Below are 24,804 nucleotides of genomic sequence, written 5' to 3'. Positions count from 1 at the left end.
TCGCTGGAGACGAGTCGGGATTAATGGCGCTTTCACAGCAGATGATTTGTGTTTTGGCTCAGTGTCATGTTATGCGGGAATAAGGGCTTCACGAATGCATTAGTACGGAATGCCTGTTACAGGATTGAGCTCTTTGGTTCGTAGCACTAATACTTGAAAGGGAATTAGCGTTTTCTAGCCGAGGGTTCCCTTTGGAATTTCGCATGGATTCTTAGAATAATCATTTTCAACGAGGTTGATTGAGGTTTACTCTTTTTGTTCAACGGCATGAATCGCACGCATACCTCAAAAGCGCTTCCGTCTTCAAAATACTTTTCTTTAATGGCATCTGCGCTTTGAACACCTTTTGCGCCGAAATTGTCACCAATAAAATGTTCTCCACGTTAAGAAAAATGGTTAGTTTGAGAACGATATTTTCACAGGGATATTTTTTCTGCGGTGGCTGAGCATTTGTGGTCGGTCGAAATCTGTGCCCTTATATTACATCACTTTTAAGAGTGCAGTTGCTAACCAGTTACTCATACTAGACCACATAACAACTCTTAAATGATTTGTTAAGCGTGTAAGCAACAAGCGGGAAACATGGGTGATTCACTACTTTAAGTGCTGTATCTCTACACAATTCTGTTCTAAACAGTAATTAGTTATTTCACAAAGTTATTTGAATTTTTAACTTTTTTCAATAATAGTGTTGAGACAATACCTACAAAAAGAGCTTCTAGGCAACAAACGAGCTAAACTTATTCACTAAGCAAATGGGTTTGTTAGATAACTTACACTAGTAAGCGAAACGACTCTTTTCAATTCAGTCTTTTCAATACCGTCTCTTGTTCTTTGATTGTTTATAAACTTCAGTATTCCTTTTCTGACTCAAATGCGAGACATTTCACAATAACAAATTGCCAATACATAATTAGGAGCATCACGGGTTCGGTATTTCATTGGTGTTTGTGGCGTGCATCAAAACACTTCTTCCATCACAACTTGGCAACTCGCATGACATCTAGAATTCGGAGTTTCCTCCTAGTAAATGCGTCTATTCACATGTTTAGGACCCGTGATTATATGTCTGACTCCACTTGAAGGGCACCTTTAGAAACTGAATCGCATCTTTGGGGTATTTGTAGTCCATATGTAGCATCTGGTTAGCAATTTAGCTAGCGAACATGCCCAGTCATCCACGTCTAGTTTGACTTGGTACTGTAACCGAACTGTTCTTCTGCTGTGGATGTCACTGGCTGTCTGCCACTAGCATTGTACTAGTTCCAGTATAATTAAAGAACTGACTCAAGACTGCAGGCAGATGCACGCAAAAACAAAAAGTTGCATTTGTATTCACTGTGTTGCCATCAGGGATGTTTTATCTGTGCTTTTTATGCGTTAGGAAAACGGAGACAGTTTCATAGATGAAGTCGTGCCCAATGGATGTGAAGATTACATTCTTATTAAACAAACAGGATTAATTTTTTTCTTTCGGGATACAACGGCCTTTGACGACATTATTGTATGAATTTGCTGAAAATGGGTGTGCGATTTGATTTTATAGCCATTAAGGGTGGGCCAATAATGGTAATGGACCAACATCGCGATATTTTGCTAAGCTGCGGATCGCTTTTATGTCTAGCTACCATATGGTTTTGAAATGAAATGCTCCGTAAGCACATTCAGGTGTTCACTATACCGTGTACATAGCCACATTATATGTTTGACCAAGGAAGTGTTATTTAAATATTGTGTGGACATTTAGCTATAGCTTAACATGTGTTTGCAAAGGTTTACCAATGAAGTGACGATCACTTAGAAACTAGCTAAACTGAAACACTCCTCTTGTTCTTTAACCGACGCTATTTATTTCTTGTTCTTCACATCCTGGCGGTATGTCTTTTTAATGTCCAGTCACGAAATGAAGCCGAGGCTGAAAGAGCTGTGTGAAATGAATCTCATCGCTGTGAGTGTGCTCTAGAGAAAAGCGATGATCTGCTCTTTGACTTCTGTCAAACGCTGCAGGTTTGATTTTTCTTGTATGCGAGAAAGAGGCTGAGAGGAAAGGCTTGTTTTTGTGCGTTCAGAGAGAGAATATTTGCATTTGTTTTCAATTCTCTGATGTCAAGCTCCAATGCAATGCCTATAGGCGGTGCGGGGCTGGGCTGAGAGGATCTGAAGGTGAGCTCTGCTTCACTGGAGTCAGCTGCCCTCACACACACACACACACACACCTCATCGTGACGAATTAAGAAATTCTTCTGTCAGTACACTGCGGCTAACTTCTTTTTTTTTTTTGCCTCAGGCAAAGATAAGAGACCTCATTGTGAATATCTTTCTCTTTATGTGTCTTTATTATTGAGATTTAGACAGTTTTTCAGTTTCTCTCCGTCGCTCCGCCTATGGCTTTGTTCAGAATGAAATGCTGTGCGAAATGAATTTGCATACATCATGGTTCGTAGGTTTGGGGCTTGTAAAGAGTTTGCAATATTTCTGCAATTAGTTTTTCGAGGCTGCATCCATTTCATCAAAAAATATAGTGAAAAACGTAATATTGCAACATATTAAAACCGTATTAATACAGGTTAAAACAACGGTTTTCTATTTGAATATATTTTAAAATGTAATTTATACCTGTGATGGTAAAGCTGAATCTTCAATGTCCATTACAAGAGCTTTCAGAATTCAGTCATTAAAGTGTCTTTTTGTCGCTTAAAGGAATAGTTCACCCAAAAATGGAAATTGCCCCATATTTTACTCACCCCGAAGCCATCCTAGGTGTATATGATTTTCTTGAGTTTTTTTTTTTTTTTAAATATCTCCTGGCTCTTCCAAGCTTGGTAATGCTGGTGGATAGCGGCCATTATTTAGATTCTGTAAATCAAATATACCGTAAAAGTAACCTTCAGGAGGTTATCGCATGTTCTCTGTATATATAAAATATATAACGTAAATAACAGACTTATGTTATTTTCTGAGTTCCGGCTTCTTGGCTGACTTATGTCTCAACATAGGATGCAACTTACATCATACATTGTACTTTGAGTCAGAAATTAGACATGAAGCCGGAACTCAGCGCCCAGTCAGTTATTTACATTATAAGTTTAAAACTAGAAATATTTTTACAACAAAAAAACCTATCGATCTGCTTCAGAGGACATGTGATATCCCCCTCAAAGCGTATAGGTGTATGACGCAGTACTTTCGGATATATCGGATTTAAGGAGCTTCAAAAATGTCCGCTATCCATGAGCATTACCAAACTTGAAAGAGCCAGGATAAATTTTTAAACAACTCTGGAAAAAAGTTCATAAACACAGAGGAAGGCTTTAGGGTGAGTAAAATATGGGGTAGTTTTCATTTTTAATTTCATTTACATTTTAAAACATATTCAAATAGAAAAGCGTTGTTTTACACTGTACTAATGTCACAATAGTACGGTTTTCACTGTATTTTTTTATCAAATAAAAGCAACATTGCAATGTTTTTGCAATTAGTAACTCTTTACAAGCCCCAAACTTATGAACCACGATGTATGCAAGTTCATATGAAATACTGTTCACACAGAACAAAGCCATAGGCAGAGCGACGGACAGAAACAGAAAAATGTACTAAATGTCTTATATTGCAATAATAAAGACACAAAGATTTTCATTCTTGCTGAAATGTTCATTTAAAGTTTCTGAACATGAAATTGTGAACTTTTCAAGTGTCAAGGTGACCATTTCAGACTGATGCTGCATTGCTGTAATTTGCACTCACTACAATGAATGCGAGTTCAGCAAATGGCGTTCAAATATCATTCTTCTAAAAATAATTGTCGTATATTTTTTGTTCATTCAGAAATGCACCATCATATCAAGCATGCTGCGCTGTGGGCCAGTGCTCCTCACAGCGTGTGCTTGTATAGTACACATTTGCATAGGTAATCTAGGAATTCTATGCATCCAGAGATTTTGCATATGGTGCACAATGGACATATTGCAAGAAATAGTACGAGTATGGCAGTATGCTGTGTGATCTATTTTCAGCAGTGCCTCTGAAAATGATGGAGGACATCGTAGCCGTTTTACCACATTTCTACCGTCCTTGGAGTGTTTTTTTTTTTTTTTTTTACAGCGTTTGTCCTTCCACAGAACATTGCAATGAGGTTACTAGAGCTTCTTCGTCCAGCGGTCCTGTGTCATGCAGTACTTATTTAATTATATGCATTTTTTTTAAACGTGAATTTGAAGTTAACAGCGGCATCTTAAGTTATAGCAATGTCTTCGCAAACAGCTTCACATGTGGCACCCCAAATCTTTCAGAGAATCGAACGGAGCATTCCACTGCAGCAGAAATGACATCACATCAGATGTCACACACCTGAGAGCTTCATTACAGGAATGCCCCATCGCAATACTAATGAGACCTACTTCCTGTTTCCCAAGTGTCGCTTCTTCAGAGACCTGCCTGCTAATTGGCTTGTTTAAATAACCCACGAGAGCGAGACCCCACTCAGCCTTTTAACCCAGATTTAATGACATCACAGAGGGACATGTCTGATTGCTCTGAGAGACGCAAGAGACTATTTTAGATTTGATTTCTCCTTTAATATATGTTTGATTCTTAATAGGGGCTTTTGTGGTTAACACATAATCCATTTCGTTGCTGTCCTTTATCGTCAGAGAAAATGAGCTCACACAAGCCCTGGTCAATATCAGAAGGTTTTCAGTTGATGATGAAACAAAAAAAAAAAGTGCATTTACTTACCATCTGATGTCAATTGCATGCAATTTTTCAGTTCTCCATCTAAAAACAAAGTCTTGTTTACATTGAACAGACAGCTAGATAGTTTTGATTAATAAAGTATTATTTTTCTCACAATTATTACTAAAATCGTCTTACTAAATTACTAAAATCGACTCCAAAACAATATTAATATGCTGGAATATTTGAAAACGGATGCTTTTAAACATTAGAATAACACATATCCAGCTTCATATCTATGGGTTTTCATGAGACAATACATTTGTTCGGTAGCTCACAGAGTTGAGAGATGTACTTGAGAGGCGACGAGCTCCCGGTTCGAATCCCTTGTAACTTGTAGCATAAACAATGCGTTTAAGATCAGTTTTGCATTTGTTAACGCTGTCGGGTAGGTTTACGGTTGAATTGGGTGTAAGGCATATTTCCAACATGATAAAGCATTAACTTTTAGCATCAGTTCGTGGATATTTAATTTCTGAATCGCCACAATACATACTTATATCAACGTAATACACATGTGCCAGGGTTCATGTACTGAACCTGTGTTATAGGGCGACTCAGTGGACTCTTCTCTTTGAAACTGCACCTAAACATGCAGTGAGGCATGGAAACATCTTTCCATAATTTTATGAAAAGATTGAATAATTCATATATGATGTGGCAAAATGTATAAGGTTTTTGTATCATACAAATACGTTGTTTTTTTTTTGTATTTAGTAAAAATGTAAGCAAGAGACATGAGGAAGATGTATAGAGGAAGAATATGTTGATTGGAGGATGATAGAACTGGAATAGAGGTTAATGAAAGAGAAAGACCCAGTATGAAGTTCAGAAACATTACTTGACCTTTTCTTCTCATCTACCCACAAATGCCTATCTGCTCAAGGTAAAACTGTGGGTGGAGATTTTCTTGCAGAGCTCTGCTTGTTCTTTCACAATTACACGTTCCCTCACTTTTCCTCTGATTTGCAGACTCCCTAGTGTGTGTTGTGTAACGCCACCATACTTCCCTGGACCTAAAGCACTTGAGGGCTATACCGCATGAGCTTGATTCATAACCGCACACAAATTCATACAGTACGGAAGACAATATTTTTTTATGCATCATAGGTTTATATCTGTCTTTTTAAGGAAGCTCAGTGCTTTCAGAAGCAATGATATCCGTTGTTGCTATTAAGGAGGCTGAGGTGAAGTTCTTGAGCTGTGTATTTCAGTTGACTTCACCCACTCGTTGGTTTACGGTGCCACGATTTCAGTAGAAAGTGCAATTTCTAACTCAGCAAGCTTCTCTTAAAGGGATAGTTTTCCCAAAAATAACAATTTACCTACCGTAATGATTTTCTTTATGGAGAACACAAAAGGAGGAATTTAGTAGAATGTGCAAGCTGCTTTTTTCCATGCAGTAAAAGTGGACGTAGACCAGGTCAAACATCCAGCAAAAAATAAAGAATGAAAGAACTCCTTTTGCTGTATTTGTCACAAAAAGATACATTATGGTGAAGGGTGAGTAAATTCTATATCTTATAACTTCGTCTGCTTCTATTATGCATTTATGAAAATCATTCCTTATGGTTTTTCTATAACTATCATTGTAAACAAATGTCATTGTGATGCCTCTAGCTGATCTGTAGATGAAACTACGGTGCTCTGACACTGGTACAAGGTGTCATTTGGAAAGACCGGATGATGGTTCATTGATGCTAAAATTACACTCATGTTAATGCCTGGAGCAGGAGCTTGATGTGTAATTGTGATGTTCACATGAGATAGCTTCGCAACGCTGCAGTCTCCGCAGTGGGGTGGTAACCTCAAAACATCCGGACTACAGCCATTTGGGGCTTCAGGACTGCAGTGATATCACACCAAGCCTGAAACGGAAAACATAAAGTGGAACAGTGAGTGTTTTGCCTCAGTTCTTGAGATTTTTCCTCCGTTACAGTGTTAAAATACACTATTATTGCTGTCATTTATAATTAGTTGTGGAAAACGTTTCTGTATGTTCTGTGGGTGTATATAAATTTTACTGAAAGTCACATGTATGTATAGTTATTTTAGTAATAATGAATAGTAGTATAGTTATTTAGATTTGAACTACTGATTTCTTATCTGAAGATGGCACACGTCCACTTGACCAATATGAAGCTATCATTTCATTTACTTAGTAAATGTGAGTTTATTTATGCTGGTGATGTTTTACTGGCACTAATCAGGTTAGACGCTATTTTGAATTTAACGTAGATGCAAACAAGGCCGTGAAGGTCTACCATGGACTGTTGTGTAATGTCCAAAATAATATTATTCACACATTTCACTTTCAGTTTTTGTCTACTGACTGTACTTCTAGTGTACTTTTCTGTAAGATTCTATTTTTTATCCTGGAATAATCCAAACTGATTAATTAATTCATAATAAGGCCAATAACAATGCATTAAAAAAGTATAGTTTGACTTATTTTTTTATAGTGAAGCATTGTCTCCCTTTATTTATCGGGTAATGTTGCTGATAATACAATTTAATACATTAATGCATCTTCCCCGATTTTACATTTCCTCTGATTAGAATGTGGTTCACTGAAATCGTCAGCAGTGTTGGGAGGACAAAAAAAGGCGGGAGGAGAAGACAACTGGAGGGCTGCTGGGAGCAATGAGTCCAAACAAATGACAAGACTGTATATCAAGAAGAAAGCAATTGTAGGAGGGAGGAAAGGAGAGTGCAAAATGGAGGGATGGAGAGGAGGAGGTAATATAGACAATGGAAGATTTTCAGGATGAGTTTGGTGCATTTCTATTATGGTAACTGGTTTTCCGTGGTGCCCACTGGCCATGACCTTCATTAGATCACAATGTTTTTTTGTTTTTTTCATCTCACTCAAAGCAGGGAGCATATATTCTCTTCTCAGCTGTGTTGAGGGGTCACCTTGAAAAGTGATAAATTCCTTTGGCAGCAGGCCTCATTTGAAGCATAATGCTCTTCAGCAAATTGTCTTTGAAGCAACTTAACGTCAGTTATTTAAAGGGCTAGTTCACCCCAAAGTTAATTTCAAACCTGCGAATTGCTGGTTGTCATCTTTTAACGTTATATAGAAATGAGCAGCCTGAACATTCTCCTAAATATCTTCCTTTGTGTTCCACAGTAGAAAGATATGGGTTTGGAATGAAGGTAAAGGGGTCATATGATGTTGTTAAAAATTACATTGTTTTGTGTATTTGCTGTAATGCAATGTGTTTATGCGGTTTAAGGTGCAATTAACACATTATTTCCCACATACTGTACATTTTTGTTTCTCCTCTAAGCCCCGCCTTCTGAAACAAGTCGATCTGTACAAAGCTCATTGTTCTAAAAACAGCGAGTCTCTGATTGGTAAGCTACCCAGTGCACTGTAATTGGCCGAATACCACAAGCATGTGGCGGAAATGATAGGCCTCTTATCATAACATGATGTCGCATCCCGTCGCTATGACACCAAATACCAAAACAATAAAGCACATTACAAATGAGGCATTTGTTGCATCTTGTGGAGACATAATTACTGATTATCATGATTTAGTACTGTCTTTTTATGCGTTGCGTTGCATGGTGCCTCGTGAAACATAACACCATGTCTGCATTTGCACAATCAGAGAAATGACAAACAACAAGCACTGAAGTTACCCTTTACTGTTCAAAACTTGCGTTTGAATAGTAGCAGGTTCTTTTAATAAGAAACCGTAACTTACTTAAAGGTTGTGAGTCAGAAGCGCCAGACTGTCCTTGCAGAGTTGGAATTTCTCCATAGCCTCTGTTTACTGCCATTATAGGCTGCTCTGCAGGTTTTAGGAGCCCTCCGTAAATGTTCTAAACATACTTTAATATTTAGGTTGAACTGTTCTGGAACATTGTTGTGAATACGACTTGACCACTGATTTCTAGTTATGTCCGCTTTTGGAAGCACAAAGAAAGTAGTTTCACTTTCACAACAACAAACAGCGTCCTGAACATGGCGCCCGCATTTGAAATAAATGTTTGAAAATAAACCCACTCTGTGATGTAAAAAAGTGAGGGCGTGGACAAGTCATAACTTTCAAAGAACATCTCTTTGGGTTTGAAAGTGTAATCTTTGCAACTTCAGGGATCTTATCTATGCATTAACAGCTTGTAACGCTCCAAAGAGAAAGGGAAACTTGAAATTGCATCATATGACCCCTTTATGGTGAAAATACAAAGATTTTAATAGCACAAGATTTCATCATCTCATTACAGATGGAATAAAATTCAATTTTATTGAATAAACTGGCTTTATTTCTCAGCAGTGTCCTTTGTGTCTTGCTCCAAAGCACATTCCACTACTACTATATTGGTCTTTCTCTTAGAACTGACTTCACCTCATGCTCAGAAGAGAGACACAGACTAATTAGCACATGCTTCGCAGCAGTGTTACGGATGAACAGGGGGTTTGAAGCTCTCATGCTGCGTGACTAGAACCTGACACTGCACACTCCGGAGGAGACGGCTAAAAATGCTGAAACATGACGCTCTGTCGACTTCGGTCTCTATGTACTATTCTGTGGTCTTTGTCTTGCTCATAACGTGCTGACGTTGAAAAATGATGAACAGAACACGATAGTGAAAGGGCTTCATGAAAGTTTAACTCCTGCACCCTTGAACATGCCAAGAAGTCGGTGGTGCTGTTGCCTCTGTTTGGTGGGGAACATAAGAGCAGGTACTCGCTGGGTTAATGTGCATGTGTTTTAGGAGGGAAGAAGAGCAAAGACCATCTGTATGAACTGTCACGGACAGCTGGCCTCAAAGCAGTAAAGGATCTGTCAAGAACACCTGCACGCTCACAAAGAGAGATGTTAACAAGTTAAATATGCAGCCTCTGTGTCGTGCACATGACTGTGACATTGTAAACGGTAAAAAAAGGTGCCACAGACTCCTGCTTTCATTGTTTATGAGTCAAAAAAAATGGTTGGCTGAATCAAAAACTTTATGAATAGTAACAATACGGATAAGTTTGTAAAGCTCGGTTGTTTCTCAAGGCCAGTGGAGCTCATCTAATGCCAACGACTGAATTGAGTGAATTACCCATTAGCTAGGTTTTTCCAGCTCACTGGGAGCGTTACAGTGTTGGTTAAGTACAGCGGTTCCGCTGAGTGCTAGTTATGAAATTAAAGCAATTAGCGGCTATATTGACCTGTTTGTTTGAAACAGTCGTGCACATGTGGGCAGTGTGAGGGCGAAATGGACCTTGCCGAAAAGAGCTGAACTGAATCAGGACGATGAATCATTTTGTAACTTCCACATCTCTGTCCATAAACTGCTTGCTGGAGAGTTCATCATACTTTGATAATGTATAATTATGACGTGTCTGTAATGTCTCTTGGAAAATGGCTTTTAAACGTTTGTGTCTTTATAATCCATCAAAACAAGTGAGGTTATCCCTCATACAGCCCTTTTTCCACAGAAATCTCATGACAGAGTGGGTCAATCTGCCTTGATGTAATTGTAAAGGGATGCAATTGACTTTTGTTAGACTGGCCTTCTATCTTAGCACGTACCCTGTTCACTTATACATTTATATTATTATACAATTTATTTTTTACTTTTTCAATTATGGCAATTATGATTCTGGTACTGAGATCATGATTTAATACTACAGAAACCATTTGTGGTTTGCTTTTGGGATCTGGAGTAACGATATTCTTAAAAATTAAGAAATTAAGAATTTAACTCACAATCCCTTGTAGACAGCATACTGTTTACTGGGAAACTACATTTCCCAGAATGCTTGATAATTCTCACTCTCTGTCCACTGATCTGTGTGGCCTTCTGCTCTCTCCTACTACCAAATAAGCTTATTTGCATGTCTGAGATCTTTTGCATTGCAAATCAGCATTATCTATCCGTCGTCTTCTCAGTTCTGCATGCATCTATCCATCATTTGAAAGGTACTGTTCTGACATTTCTTCTTGAGATGTCTACAAAAAAACTGTATTTGTCTCACATTTGCGACTCAAAATCAGTAATATCAATCACCTAGACTATATGCTTCATCTTTGGTCCAGCCTGCCAGTGCCTCATTCTCTCCCTCATTCCCTTTTTCATTCTCTCTCCCTCTCTTTCATAATCAGGCCATCGTTTTATTTAAAGCCTCCAACTGCCTTTGTGTTCCCCATGGACTTTTCGGCACAGCTTATCTGATATAAAGAGAAAGAACAAACATAGCCAGCACAGCATTTTATGCAATGAAGGAAAGAATGTTTAAGTAATAGCATGCATCATGTTTTGACCAACATGCTATTTCCAGAATAAAAGGCATATTGTAATAATCCAAAGTTTTTTTCAAAAGTTTGAATTTTTGCATAAATTGTCTACACAATTTGATATGGTCAGGAAATTCACAACAAACATGGTCTACTTAAATAAATAACACAAAAGCAATGATGTTTTTTCGTGTCTTTCATTAAAGACACAGCATGAACTGTGCAGGGTGGAAAAAGTATGTGAACTCTTGGATTTAATAACTGGCTGACCCTTGTTCGGCAGCAATAACCTCCAGCAAATGTTTCCTGTAATTGCAGATCGGACCTGCACAATGGTCAGAAGGACATTTTCACCAGTGCGCTTTATAAAATGGTGTGAGTTCAGCAATATTTTTCGGGTGTCTGGTGTAAAGCGCTCTCTTGAGATCATGGGCCACATCAGAAGGCGTATTTTCTTCTGCTCATGCCATTCTGTTGTTGATTACTCCTGTTGCATCATCTAACTTCTGTTGAGCTTCGTTTGGCAAACAGATGGATTAACATTCCTCTGCAAACGTCCTTAAAAAAGTTGAGAATTTATATTTCCTGCATATGATAGCAAGCTATATAAGCCCTGAGGCACAAAAGCAGTTCCAAACCATAAGGATCAACGTTAAAGCTTTAAAGATATCTGGTCCATTTTTAACTTCATGCAAGTCAACAGTTCTTTGGTTTTATTCTTCTTATTATGCACTTGTTCTTATTATTATTCACTTGAGCGTAATTTGAGGTCTTTTGAGAGCAAGCTTTTTATTTAAACTTAACACTTTGACACTTTACAGGATGTCTTTGACCAAAATGAGAAATTCCCTTTTAGTAAGCATGTTTATATGCACTTGTTGCATACTCTGTGTTAGGAAGTGTTTTGGTCTGCTGCAAATTTTACCAGCTTGGTTTTTTTTCGGACTGATTATATCTAGATGACGCTTCGTCTACTCATATTATCTTGCTCTCAACTCAAACTAACATCCGTTTATGAGCATATATATATATATATATATATATATATATATATATATATATATATATATATATTTAAGTTTTTCAAAAATTAACTATGTACACTAATATTACTAATACTAATATTTTAAGATTAGTTTTTATTTTATTTATTTTAATTATGGCAATTGTTTTTTCAATTCAGTTCTGGTATTAAGATCATGATTTTTCAGTAATGCTACAGCACAATTTGTGGTTTGCTTTTGGGATCTAAAAGAGTGTCTGGAATAACAATATTCTACAATAGGCAGAGGTAATGTGCAATGTATTTCATCTTTCGAATTGTGCAGTATGTCATGTATGCTTAGCCAGATAAATTAAAACTGTATCTCAACTAAGCAATAACCAGCCGTAGCTTCATTACAACTGTGCTTGTAAATGTTTTTTATTGATTGGACTCAAATGATCTTTTAGATAAGTCATCAACTTAAAGATTCACATATCTTTCAATTGTGAATGTTCGCATGACATTAAAAGTTATTACTGTTTGTGTGTTATTCATTTAATCAGTCTATCGTGTTGTGACTTACTTTTACTGTTCACTTACTTTCTGATGTTTGTATCAATCATATGAAAGATTTGTGTGTGTGTGTGTGTGTTGTACAGGAGGTGGCTCACTCGCGAGCTGACATCGTGACTACTTGTTATCCCATCAGTAGGTTTGACTAAGTGCTGCGTTTGCGTGAGCTGAAACATTATTATGACTGTAGGCATGTAAGTAGTCAACAGCGCTAATTGTTTGAACATATCTGCTGCCCTTATTTATGCGTTTGAGGGATCTGAAGGGATTGAGAGGTCAGCGGCTGTGTGTGGGTTTTAATTGCGTTTGCATGTATTTGTGTGTGTGGGAGAGAAGGCTGACTGTGGGCATGTGCTTTGCATGTGTCGAGTGAGTTGTTTGTGTATGAGTTTGTTTGTGTGTGTGAGGTGTAAGATGGAAGAAAGCAGGCTGAGTCACTGGTGCTGCATTGGTAATGGGTGCTGCTTAAGAGAAAGAGGAAGGGAAGCCCACCCACTGCCTCAGTATCACAAGAAACAACAAACATGACGAGAAACCAGCTGGGTATGCAAGAGAGGAGAGGGTGACGTGATGCTGTGGGGTGAGGGTGTGCGGATGGAGTGACCAAATGAGGCATGGAGATGACGCACTGTTTGATGGCTATTTCAATGAACAACTGCGATGATGAAGATTGATTGCCCCCTTATAACTGATCTGTGTGTGTGTGTGTGTGTGTGTGTGTGTGCATCTGAACCCATCTGAAGTGTAAAAGAAGCAAAAATCTTGTTTTTCTCCCCTCCTCCTCTTCTTAGGAAATAAAAAACAGTCAGTAGCACAGCACATTTTGTGAGAAATGCTTCACTTCCCCCTCAGTGCCGAAGGCCATTCATGAGCTGTGGCAGCTCTCTGTATGAAATTTCATTTTAAGAAAGCTCTTTTGGCATTCGTTTTTGCACAATGATGTTGTTACAGCAACTAATTAACTCTTTTTATTATGATCAATAGTTTATTCATACAAACCCTTTAGTATAGTTTCATTGTATCTTTTTTCCCCAAAATATAAGATTAACTCATTTACTGAATTTAATCCGATTTTTGTTTTCCTCACTGGATAATATATAATATTGTTATAATGTTACATCATACGCTATGTAATAATATATGCATAATAATATATGCAGGGAAAAAAAAGAGTATTGGAAAATCATTCACCTGAGGATAAAATTAAAGCAAAATAGAAATGGGAGGCTACTGTTTTTCTTTTTTAAACACAGTAAATCACTTGTGCTTTACAGAGCACAGACAAGCTCTGTTATCTGTGAAACTATCAAGCAGCAGATGGGTTATCTTTAGTGACAACGTGCCAATCATTTTGATGACAGGCTTTGGCTCTTGCTATGTAGAATGACCAGAGGAACATTTGAGATGTTATAGCACTCTGAGAAAAACAGTTCCAAAGTAATGGAGTACTTCCTTTTAAAACATACACTTTTGAACCTTTTAGGTACTAATATGTACCTTTAAGCTACCAATATGGACCTTTTTTGTTAAAAGCTATATTGTTTAAAAACCACCACCCCCAGTGACAGTTTTTATACCATATTTTTTCCCAGATGACATTTTCTTCAGTGAGGGAACTATTCTGACACATTGAGACTGATGTTCACCTAGACGTTTTCATTTCTTGTATTTTCATTTAAATTTATGTGTGCATATTTTTATTTGGGAGATGGGGGTGTCATTAAAGACCTTGTATTTTTTTTTATCCATCCTGCACTTTTTATGTGATAACCTAAACTTCACACAAAAATATCTGGATGGAATCCCGGCTATGTCCTGGATGTCCTTTCATATCGATTATGAATTTCACTTACCTAACAGCTATATCTTTCTACATACGGCTGAGCCTGCAAAACACATAATTAGGCCTATTTCCCTCGAATACCTCCATGTCATGCCGCACTGAGCACCTGCCACTGATGCCAAAAGCTGAACGCTGAGAGCAGCTAACTGAGAGTACACTGTAAAACAGATAGGAAAAAATGACAACAATTACATGAATCATATCACAGAATGGGGACATAACACACCCTGAAATACATTTGCTGTGTACTTATAGCTGGTTAGATTCGTTCCCTAGATGTTGAATGGTTGTGAGCTATGATTGACATCTCAGGAGGAACTTTATCTTTTAAATCAGCTTATTGAATTCAAAGCTGAAGTAAATTATGTTAACAGTGTTAGCTGTGGGTTTAGTGGCTTGTAAATGCATCTGTTGTCAGTTGATGGGGTAATCCTTTGAGCCTTGTCAGATTGTAGTGAATGTTAAAATTCTTGAACTAAGAGCACTGCAGGCTCATGACTGAAAAACTACGCCAGGTTTCCTAACATACTGTACTATAGCTGACTCATACGAACATATTCTCTTTTTGCAGTAAAGAGTGCAGCTGTAATCATGACTAGAGCAGACTGCTGTCCAAATTTCACAAATAACAGTAGCGTATGATGACTAAGATATCTTATATGACTCAGTTTTAAATATACAGTATACAGATTGGTGTTATTGCCCAATCCTAAAGTTTTTTTTAATGTAATGTCTATCACTCTGTTTCTATCTCATTTTATTGGTTTCATTAAATCTTATTAACTAACATAAATCTTATTTTATGAGACTATACTGACAAGTGTAGTTTACTTATTATTGATATTGCATGTAATCTTACACTGTATTTCCTTCAATGGTGCCCTTGTCTTCCAATGTACACCATCATTTGAAATCTTTAGAAATACTGACACATACTGAAAAAAAAACATGAAAAGCAATGATATGAACATTCCTGACTGTCATCTTTAGCATGCTAATCTTTGTTTGATTTTCCATCTAAAATCCTGTTTGCAGAGGGTCACATCCTCTGTGGGAGGAGCTCTTTGCCTTGTAACACAAACTAATGTCTGTAGGCTTGAAAGTCAGTGGTCTGGATCATGCGTGTTTGACTTGAATTCAATTCAGTTTCACTGTTTTGCTTCTAATGTATATTTCATCTATGCCTTGGTGTCTTTGTGATGTATATACGGTATGTGCTTACAGTGCATGCAGTTTCATGGTTGCTTTTTTTGATAATTTATTAATGATGATTCATTAAGTTGGCTGTGTTCATTATCGTGCCGCTCGTAACTTCAAGAAAATATAAACAGGCGCATACCCCATTTTACTTATTGAAATTCATTCTTCTCTTGCAATAAGTCCCTCTTCTTTATCCACAGTTATTTCCAGTGGGGAACTTGGAGCTTCTGTCTAGTTTCATTACGGAAAGCAAGCCAAGCATATCTGCCCTCTTCCATAACTCTAGTGTGAACCTTGGATGAACTCATTCATAATTTTAAAATACATTTAACGTTGGCATTGATTGATTAATCGCTCATTCATTCATTCATCGACGTCTGCACAGCCTGCATAAAGATGGCACTTGATGGTGATGACAGTAGAACTGTGTGACAGTTATAAAGGTTGTATCATCAGTCTGGATAGATCACAGCTCATATCGGCAGAGTTCACAGAGAAGATATTTCTGCTGTTTGGCTGTATGCGTGTTCCTCTGAAAGAAAGCTTTTCAAAGGCATGGTGTGTGACAGAAAAGTTTTCTTTACTTCCTGTAGATAAGGTGCGGAGGGCTGTTTATTTGACATTTCCTCTCTGCAGCCAGACTCCAGATAAATGAAGAGAGCGGTCTGGGCCTTCTGCTTCACATTCCTAATTCTGTTTTAATAATGGGAATTAGATTGAGTACAGCTAGTACTTCCCTGTATGGTATTTCTTTCCAGTTTGTGACTTCCATCTTTGGTAAACTGATCTCAAATGGTTTTGTTCTCATGATCATAATGGAAACAACCAAATTAAGATGAAATTATATTAATCTAAGGTCAGTTCCAACACTGAGTCATCGCATCCTTTTAGGATCATCCCATTTAATTTGAAATGATTTACTAGTGTTATTTTGGAGACAGTCAGAAATGCTGTTAGATATATTTGATGCTGAAAATGTACTTAAGGGATTCGGTTTCTCATTTTATGAAAACGCTGAAACACATCTTATAATTTGAAATCCCTCCATGTTTCTTTTTTTCAGTCTCTCATCCCAGTGCAGGCATCAGTCAGATACCATTTTTAAAGGTCAAACGGGCAGCTAAGTGACACATCCCAGATGACCAGATCTGCACAAGATGTTCCATATCTAACTCTAGATCTCTAATTTCAAAACCATTCTTTTTTTTTTTTGTATTTAAGGTTATATTGTCATTACCCTGTGAACTGGGTGGGAAAAAAGTGGATTATGGTGCACTATAAAATGTGACAAATTTTAGGAGTTTAGGAAATATCTATGCAATGATCAGTGAGATTTTAATTCAGAAATATTGTTATTTATGTTCAAATTTTGAATTCAGTAACAACCTTCGATTCATAAAAGAATCCTTAAAAACAGAGTTTTTACGAAAATATTTAGCAGCACAACTGTTTTGAACAATAATAATAAGTAATGTGTCTTGAGCACCAAATTGATATATCATAACGTACAATAACAGCACTTAATCAGCATATTATTTTCATCAAATAAATGCAGTCTTGTGAAAATTATGTGAGAAATATCTAACCAACCCTAAACTTTAGAATGGTTTTGTATATGTACTTTACAGTCTGTTTTATTCAGTGGAATGTAAATGCTCTTTACACATGACAACGATACTTATTCCTTGTCACCAAGACAGCCGCAAGACAGAGTTCATACATCTTTAGCTGGATGTTTAGTTTGGACTGTGCAGATGATCGCGCTGTACCAGAGCAGAGAAAGTTCTTTCACTGTGGTGTACAAGCAGAGCATTACCTTCAGTCAGAAATAGGGGACAAAGAAGGGATAGTGAAAAATATCCAATAATTCTGTCCAAATTGATATAATAATGAATCTTATTTGTTCCCTTTAAGGACTACGTCAAAACCTCTTCAAGTCAAAGTTGCACAGCAACTCTCTTTTCTCTTCAAAAAAAGAGAAGCTGAATGGTGAAAAACACACTTCCAAAATGCTATTTTAAAGCTGCCATAAGTATTTTCCACATAGAGAAAGTAAAAAAGAATGATAGTAATATCATAGCTTTATGATTTACTTAAAAAAACAATTAAGCTTAAACAAACAGCCTCAAGAAATGGCCTCTTTAATTCTAGAGAGACAGAGTGGAAAGTGGTCATGAACTCTAAATAATGACTGTTCTGTACAAAAAAAGTTAATGTAACAATGTAAGTGGCCCTTACGGAAAAAAGTAAATGGAAAAAAGGATAATACGACCCCTTTAAAGACCCTGTTACAAGGGGAGAGGGAAAATAATAACAAAATCAAAATGTTGTGACCTGGATATAATAAAATCGATATAATATTGTAATGCCAGATACCTCCCTAGTGGTTACTACTGACAGTATGGGAGACGAAATGCATTCACTGCAGCTGTCTATTCCTTATTGCAAATGTTATGAGTGAAGATATACTCATAACCTACAGAGAGAAAGTGTAATGGAAAAAAGAGTGACACAAGGCTACATTAAATTTAGAATTGCGAAGGATTAGAGGCATTTTAAGAGAAAATGCAATGATCCTTGAACCGAACAAGCTGGCAACAAGTTGACAGGTGTGTATACTCTGCTCAAAAGCCTGAATGTGATACACTAATCACTTGGACATGATTTCTCCTTTGGGTACTTCATCAAGGGGGAACTTCAAGATCAGTCGCCCATGTGAGCGTGCTCGGCTCATAGGGCAGGTAATCAAAGGGAGGTAGAGTGTAATTAGAGAGTCAGATCTGTTTCCTATAAGTCTCAGTCTCTGGAGATTTGACAGACAAGCTGATGACTTTTGCATTGGGCTATATTGGTTTATTTTGTTTGTTTTTCATAACTCTAGAGCTTTCAAATTAAAATAAATTAATATTTCAAGAGTCAGAAAAAAAACATGACTGACCGTGAGCACATTCTTTTATTTCTGTCTGTTATGTACTGTAATTTCTTTCTTTTGGTATTATTTTGCATGTGAACTTATTATTAACTTTCAAATAATATAAAATAATGTTTATTTGTGTTTCACTTCTTTGTCTAATTAAACCATTTTAAAACATGACTTTTATATGGCATTTGTTAAAGGAATCCTAGGTGTTTATGACTTTCTTCTTTCAGTCGTTTTAAAAAAATTATACTGGTTCTTCCAAGCTTGATAATGCCATTATTTGAAGATCAGTAAATCATATATATATATATATATATATATATATATATATATATATATATATATATATATATATATATATATATATACTTACATCATACATTCTGACTGAATGTATGATGTAAGTGCTCTCACAGAAAATAACTGGAACTCTGTTAATTATGTTATAATATATAATATATATACACATTGATCTGCTTTAGAGGACATGTGATAACCCCCTGAAAGCATATACATTAGTTTTATGTTGCAGTACTTGTGGATATATGCTATTTATAGGGGTTCAAAATAATGGCCGCTATCCACGAGCACTACTAAGCTTGGAAGAGCCAGGATACATTTTTTATGCGACTGTGTTTGTCTGAAAGAAGAAAGTCATATACATCTAGGATGGCTTGGGGTGAGTAGTTTATGGTGTAATTTTCATTTTTGGATGAACTATTGCCCACTAAGCAAAGCAAGGCTTCTTGGAGGTGAGTGGTATCTTTTATATAACTTTATCTATATGTAGTATCACCCATTTTAATAAACAATTGCGACTGAAGATTAATTGTATATTGTGCTACACAGACATACAATAATACTCAAATGTTATTCAGTGCTGTATTTGTTTGAGTTGATTTATATTAGTTGGTCAGTTAGTGTGCTGCATTTCCTTGCATTCACTTTTTTCTGCCTGTTTCTGAAAGGACTTTTTTCTTCTTTGGCAGTGCAGTGCAGTGCCTTTGTTTACACCAAAAAAAAAAAAAAACACACTGGCCAGCTTAAACAGCTTTGGCTTTGTAAATCAAGACCTGCCTGCTCTCAAAATCGATATCTACCTAAGCCTTTTCTTTACCACGGGGCCATTCTGTCAGTAGGAGCTGAGCTATCAATGACACCAGCTCCAATTCGATCTCTCTCTCTGCACTTCTCATTCACACATTCTCTTTGCATCCCTGATTTTGCCTGGCCTAACTTTTATTTTCTCTCAGCTGCCCTTATTCCACTTCATCTATGTCTCTTTCAATTTGGTTTGTTCCTTCTCTCTCCCTACCTTTTTTTTTTTACTGAGTCTGACTGCCTTTTCCTTCTCTCCCTCTGTCTATTAGACAGTTTCCCAGTGTGTAAACCTCTTTAACGACATTGTTTGTGCATTTACCTCTATTATAAAAACAGGTTGCAGTACAACAAATGGATAGGTTGAACTACAGCTGTTTAGCATAACAGCATTGATCCAAATCTTCTTTTTAAAATAAGTAAGATTAAGTTAGTAGTTTAGACCTGTGCACACTAATTAAGACTATAATAGAGCAGAAAACAGAGCAGTACAAGCTATATTTAGTTATTGTTGCTGACTGACAACCCAGAATGCCTTGGAAAGCAAACCCACCATGACAAGTTGAATGAACAATTTGTTTAAAAAGATTGCATATGTTAAACTGAATGACTGAAGACATTTCTAAGACAAGGGGAGTACAAGAGTCTGAAAATATTTTAAGTCATCATGAAATGTAAATTGTCTTTTCTTCCTTATTGTGATATAGAGTAATAAATCCAAATGCAAACATAGCTGCTTGTGGCGCATGTAAAAATGAATGTAGGGAGGGACTTGATTTGGTCTTTCTGAAATGGACTTGTTCGATATTATTTGATTGTTTACAGTACAGGTTGCTGGAGATGGGATCATGATCTGGAGAAGAGTTTCGCTCACTGAAGTTTGCTCATTGTTTTTCCTCTGGGAGGATAATTATTTTGATTCAGACTAACACTCAAGGTGCTGCATACATGCTTCCTTCTTCACCATGCTACATACCTCTTAATGTGAGTAATTAACACTGATTTAATTTACATCCCTAGATTTGTTTGGCGTTTTGTGATGTTCTTTTTATGTTTAATGGAGGTGCTTTTTGGTGATTAGTGTTTAGCATGTTTCAGTGCATTATGAAATAATACATTTCAGTAATGTTTGCCCACACAGTCCATCACCCCCTTTTGCTCTTGCTGTGTTGCAAATATTTTACATCACTCTGTGGTTTATATTTGCATGGAACATTACTGCATGTGCTGAAGCACTGACAACCCTTATTACAATGCTTCATGTCTGACAAACCCTTCACGGAGTGAGAGATAACTCTGCAGTGGCTGAGATATGTTGCGAATGTTGGGTGTAAAAATGACTGGAGCTACATAAAATCACAATATATGATATACTGTAAAAAACAAATACAAAAAACAATGAGCAGCCTTTTAACATTTGGAAAGTATACATTTTTGATGCATTGAACGCTCATTCATTTTGCACTTAAATATTCGTAATTTTACTCTACAGGAAGTATTCCTGTAGCTTCTATGAAAACATGTCACTTGCAATAGATCGAAATGAATAAGATCATAATGAGATGAGGGCACAAGTTAGGCTGTTCAGTGATGTCACTTCAATAGGCCACCTGGCTGACTGGCATTTTAACAGTCAACAACTTTCACTGCATAGTAATTGGTTCATTATAGACCATTTGTTTCCATTAGGTGGTGACTGATAGATAAAGATTGGCAAAACACTGAGATATGACTTTTTTGTACAAGTATAATATGGAGATAAAAAAAGGGAAAATAAATGAAGTGTTTATGTATTCTCTGACATTGTTTAAATTTTAAATCTGAATATAAATCACACTTAGAAATATTTGAAAAGGTCAGGCAATGTTAAATTACAAGACACGTTATTCATTTATTCTCTCTAGTTTCCCCTCACTCCATTATATATTTTTATTTCTTTTATTTGAATTAAATTCCAAGTCAAAAAGATTCCTTGATTTTGTTATCCGATTGGCTTAAATGGATATTAGATATGAGTGGATTGCACATAATTGTTATTCTGCAATTCAGACAAACCTCTCTTCTACCTCCTTCCCTTTTCCCTCTCTCATCTGGTATTCCCGTCAGGCAGCCTGGCAGACGGTGCACCGGCATCCCCTGGTACCATCCTGTGAAATGACTACTGCGTCACAGATGTAATGTGCTGCGAGTCTGTGTGTGTAACAGAAAGAAAGAATGGAAGATGAAGCACATTGTATTTGATTGGGATGGAGTGTAGGGGATGCTAGCACAGGCACAATCTCTCTCTCTCTCTCTCTCTCTCTCTTTCTTTCTTTCTTTCTTTCTTTCTTTCATTTTCTTTCTTTCTTTCTCTGTGTCAGGTGCAGCTGCTGCAGTCTGGGGATTAGTCTCACTCCAGATCTCCTTGAGTCAAAGTCAATGAAGGTACTGCAGTACAGTCTGCCTGTAGCAGATATCACAGCGCCTCTCTCCCATCACGACACAGCTGGGAATGAAAACAATCGCAGTTATTACTTATTCTTTCTTTTATTTTATAATTAGAATTTGCAATTATGATGTATGTTTAGTATTTATGACAGATTGTTGAATTTGTTTCTTTTAACATGAAAGATAATGAGAAAAGAGAGGAGCAAGGAGATACCTTTTTAGAAAACAGCAACAACAACGTATGCCTACAATGGTATACAAAGAAGAAAATTAAACCTATTTAGGAACTGATTTCCATAATGCAAAGTGATGGTGAGACCAGCCAGGCTTGAAGGCAAATGCAGCTGGGAGGCTCAAAAACCCGAGTGGAAAATTTGGTGTCTGAAACTGTAACTCACACAGACATCCATTGTATGCCAGTGTGGTAAAAGAGCCGGGAAAAAGGGGGAAGGATTTCCTTTCCGTAAGGACTTTGGCATTCAAGGGTCTCCCTTCTATTTTTTTTTCTTTTTTAAGGGGAGGGTGGCTTGGGTTTGATATCAAATATAAAATAGTCACACTGGTATTAATGTGGTGTGTGGCCAATAAATTTGCAGTCAGTGTGTATTGATGGGACTAGGGTAGCTTTCTTCATTACAAAGGAAATATACTTTCAAAATTGGCAAGGGAGAGAACTCTCTCATTGCAGCTGTCAACATAATGAGATTTCTGCAACTTCATGCTGCGTCACTTGGATGGGATGCCTGAAAATATGCATCACACCCGATGCTAAACCTGTATATATGCTGTATTGACAATGGGAAGTGGCAAATGATGTCCTATTAACATTCCTTCTATCAAGGCAATCTGATCCATCAGTTTGCATTAGTGTGCTGCCTTAAGCCACTGGCTTAACCCAAGGAGACCTCTATCCAACTCTATGTGGAGTCAAGAAGGGAGTCAATATCTGAATTGATCAAATGCAGAAAGTGGTCTGAATACTGATCATCAGTGCGGTACGCTGATGAAGTAAAGTAGGCTGTTTTCAAGTTCAATTTATGAAGTGTAACTTCTAAGAACATCATTATTGAGAACAGGGCTGTAGCCCTTTGCTTCTGAACATAATGATGAAGGTTATGTTTTTCAGCGGTGAAAGCTAGTCCTAGATTCACACACAAAGCTTGTGTCTAAACAGAGCTCCTGTACTTGGGTGGAAGCTGATTATGACCTGGATAGGTGGAAAGAGACCTGGGCCATTTTCAGATAAATATAGTCCTCAAAAGCACATTGTGTTCTAGAGGCAATGGGTTTAAAGTAGGGTATCCACAGTGTTCTCTGTGGAGGCTTTGTTAAGATTACTCTGCAGAAGTTTAACTATTGGACAGAGCTAGTATTTCTGGGGTTTTTTTCTTGAAGCAAGGTGTACTTCATTTATACGTTTAAAATTGAAGTTCACAATTTTTCAGTAAACGTCTTACAAGCACAAATACATGCTACAAATGATTAACATACATATACAAATTATTTATTTTAAACTTAATTGGTATTTACTTTTTGGTGTTTAGTAATACTATAAAAAACTTGCCATGCCATGAGCATATTTTTGCATTTTTATGGCTTTAACCAGCACATGTTTTTAAAGTGTGACGTTTTCAAGCGCTTAGAAACTTAAAATAAACAAAAACAGCAAAAAATGATATTCCCTATTTTAATAAAATATAATTCTAACTGCTGCTTTTAACTTTATTTCACCGGTATCACATTCTTAAAAACAGCAGTAGTCTCTGCCATGATCCATGATATTTCTAAATTCCGAACTGAATCCATGAAGTCAAAACTTTTCGTGATGTGACTGCGTGATTAAATTGACCAATGAAATCAACTTGTCATTCATGACGCACTGCGGTTCGACCCAAAGGTATAATGTGAAAAGAGATCAGCGAGGACAGAGGTGGGTGGAACTGAACTCAGGTTCAGGCAACGCAATCAAACCAAGTGTGAAAACAGTCTGAGAGGTGAAAAGCCAAGCCAGATGGGGCTGCCAGTTTCATTTGTGATGCCAGCTTTGACCTAACCATTACCTCATTCTCCCAAAGATCTCCTATCACTTCTGCAGGCAAGGATGATGTAACCTATAAAGTTTCTTGTTTTAACATGAGTTTAGCAGTGTATATTTTCTATATATAGGCTTTGCACAGGGACAGATGAGAAACTATGAGCCAGGAAAGAACTGGAGCACCTTGTTCTAAAACCATCTCCCCCTCTGTGCAGTACACTGTTTTCCTTGTGAGGCAGCTCTCTGCTTTATGATGCTTTACAAGTGAATAATTTAATGACAATGTTGCAGTTTGCTATATTAGTAAATGTGAATAGGAAAGGTTACATAATCCAAATCCCCAAACTGTTAATCCTGTACATACTGTAAACTCGACGCACTGATCTATACGTTCAGTAAGCTAACCCAAAAGCGTTCAAAAGCCAGTCTTCTCCACTGTGGATACTTTTTTTTTTTTCATATGTCACGGCCGGTTAATGGTTAATATCTTCCAGATATAACAATTAGATTCAGAGGCAATCTTAACACGAGTTTGAGCTGTGACGGTTCGACAAGCTCACAGATGACGCGCTGGGAGTCACCTCGACAGCTTCCTTCATCCACGACAAACTGCTCACCGTTTCGTTCTCCTCCTGACGCGGAAATTAGGTTGGCGCAGTTCTTTATTACGGCGGTTTTTCTTTTTCACACACACACACACACACACACACACACACACACACACCGAGAACGTGAGCTGCCGCCGTCCTC

At 37.1% G+C, this 24,804-nt stretch overlaps 1 long non-coding RNA gene across 1 annotated transcript; it reads right to left on the bottom strand.

Moving 5' to 3' along the window:
* Positions 1-5,542: 5,542 nt before the first annotated feature.
* LOC122345061 lies at positions 5,543-24,799 on the bottom strand. The gene is made up of 3 exons (XR_006250969.1): positions 24,672-24,799; positions 21,648-21,782; positions 5,543-6,599 (listed from the first exon to the last, which is right to left on the bottom strand). It is a non-coding gene; the product is annotated as an uncharacterized LOC122345061 (long non-coding RNA).
* Positions 24,800-24,804: the final 5 nt, after the last annotated feature.

The sequence above is a fragment of the Puntigrus tetrazona genome, chromosome 5 (genome assembly GCF_018831695.1).
Source record: "Puntigrus tetrazona isolate hp1 chromosome 5, ASM1883169v1, whole genome shotgun sequence".
Lineage (NCBI taxonomy): Eukaryota > Metazoa > Chordata > Actinopteri > Cypriniformes > Cyprinidae > Puntigrus > Puntigrus tetrazona.
Note: the sequence above shows the minus strand (reverse complement) of the source record. Positions and strands in the feature narration are given on the sequence as shown.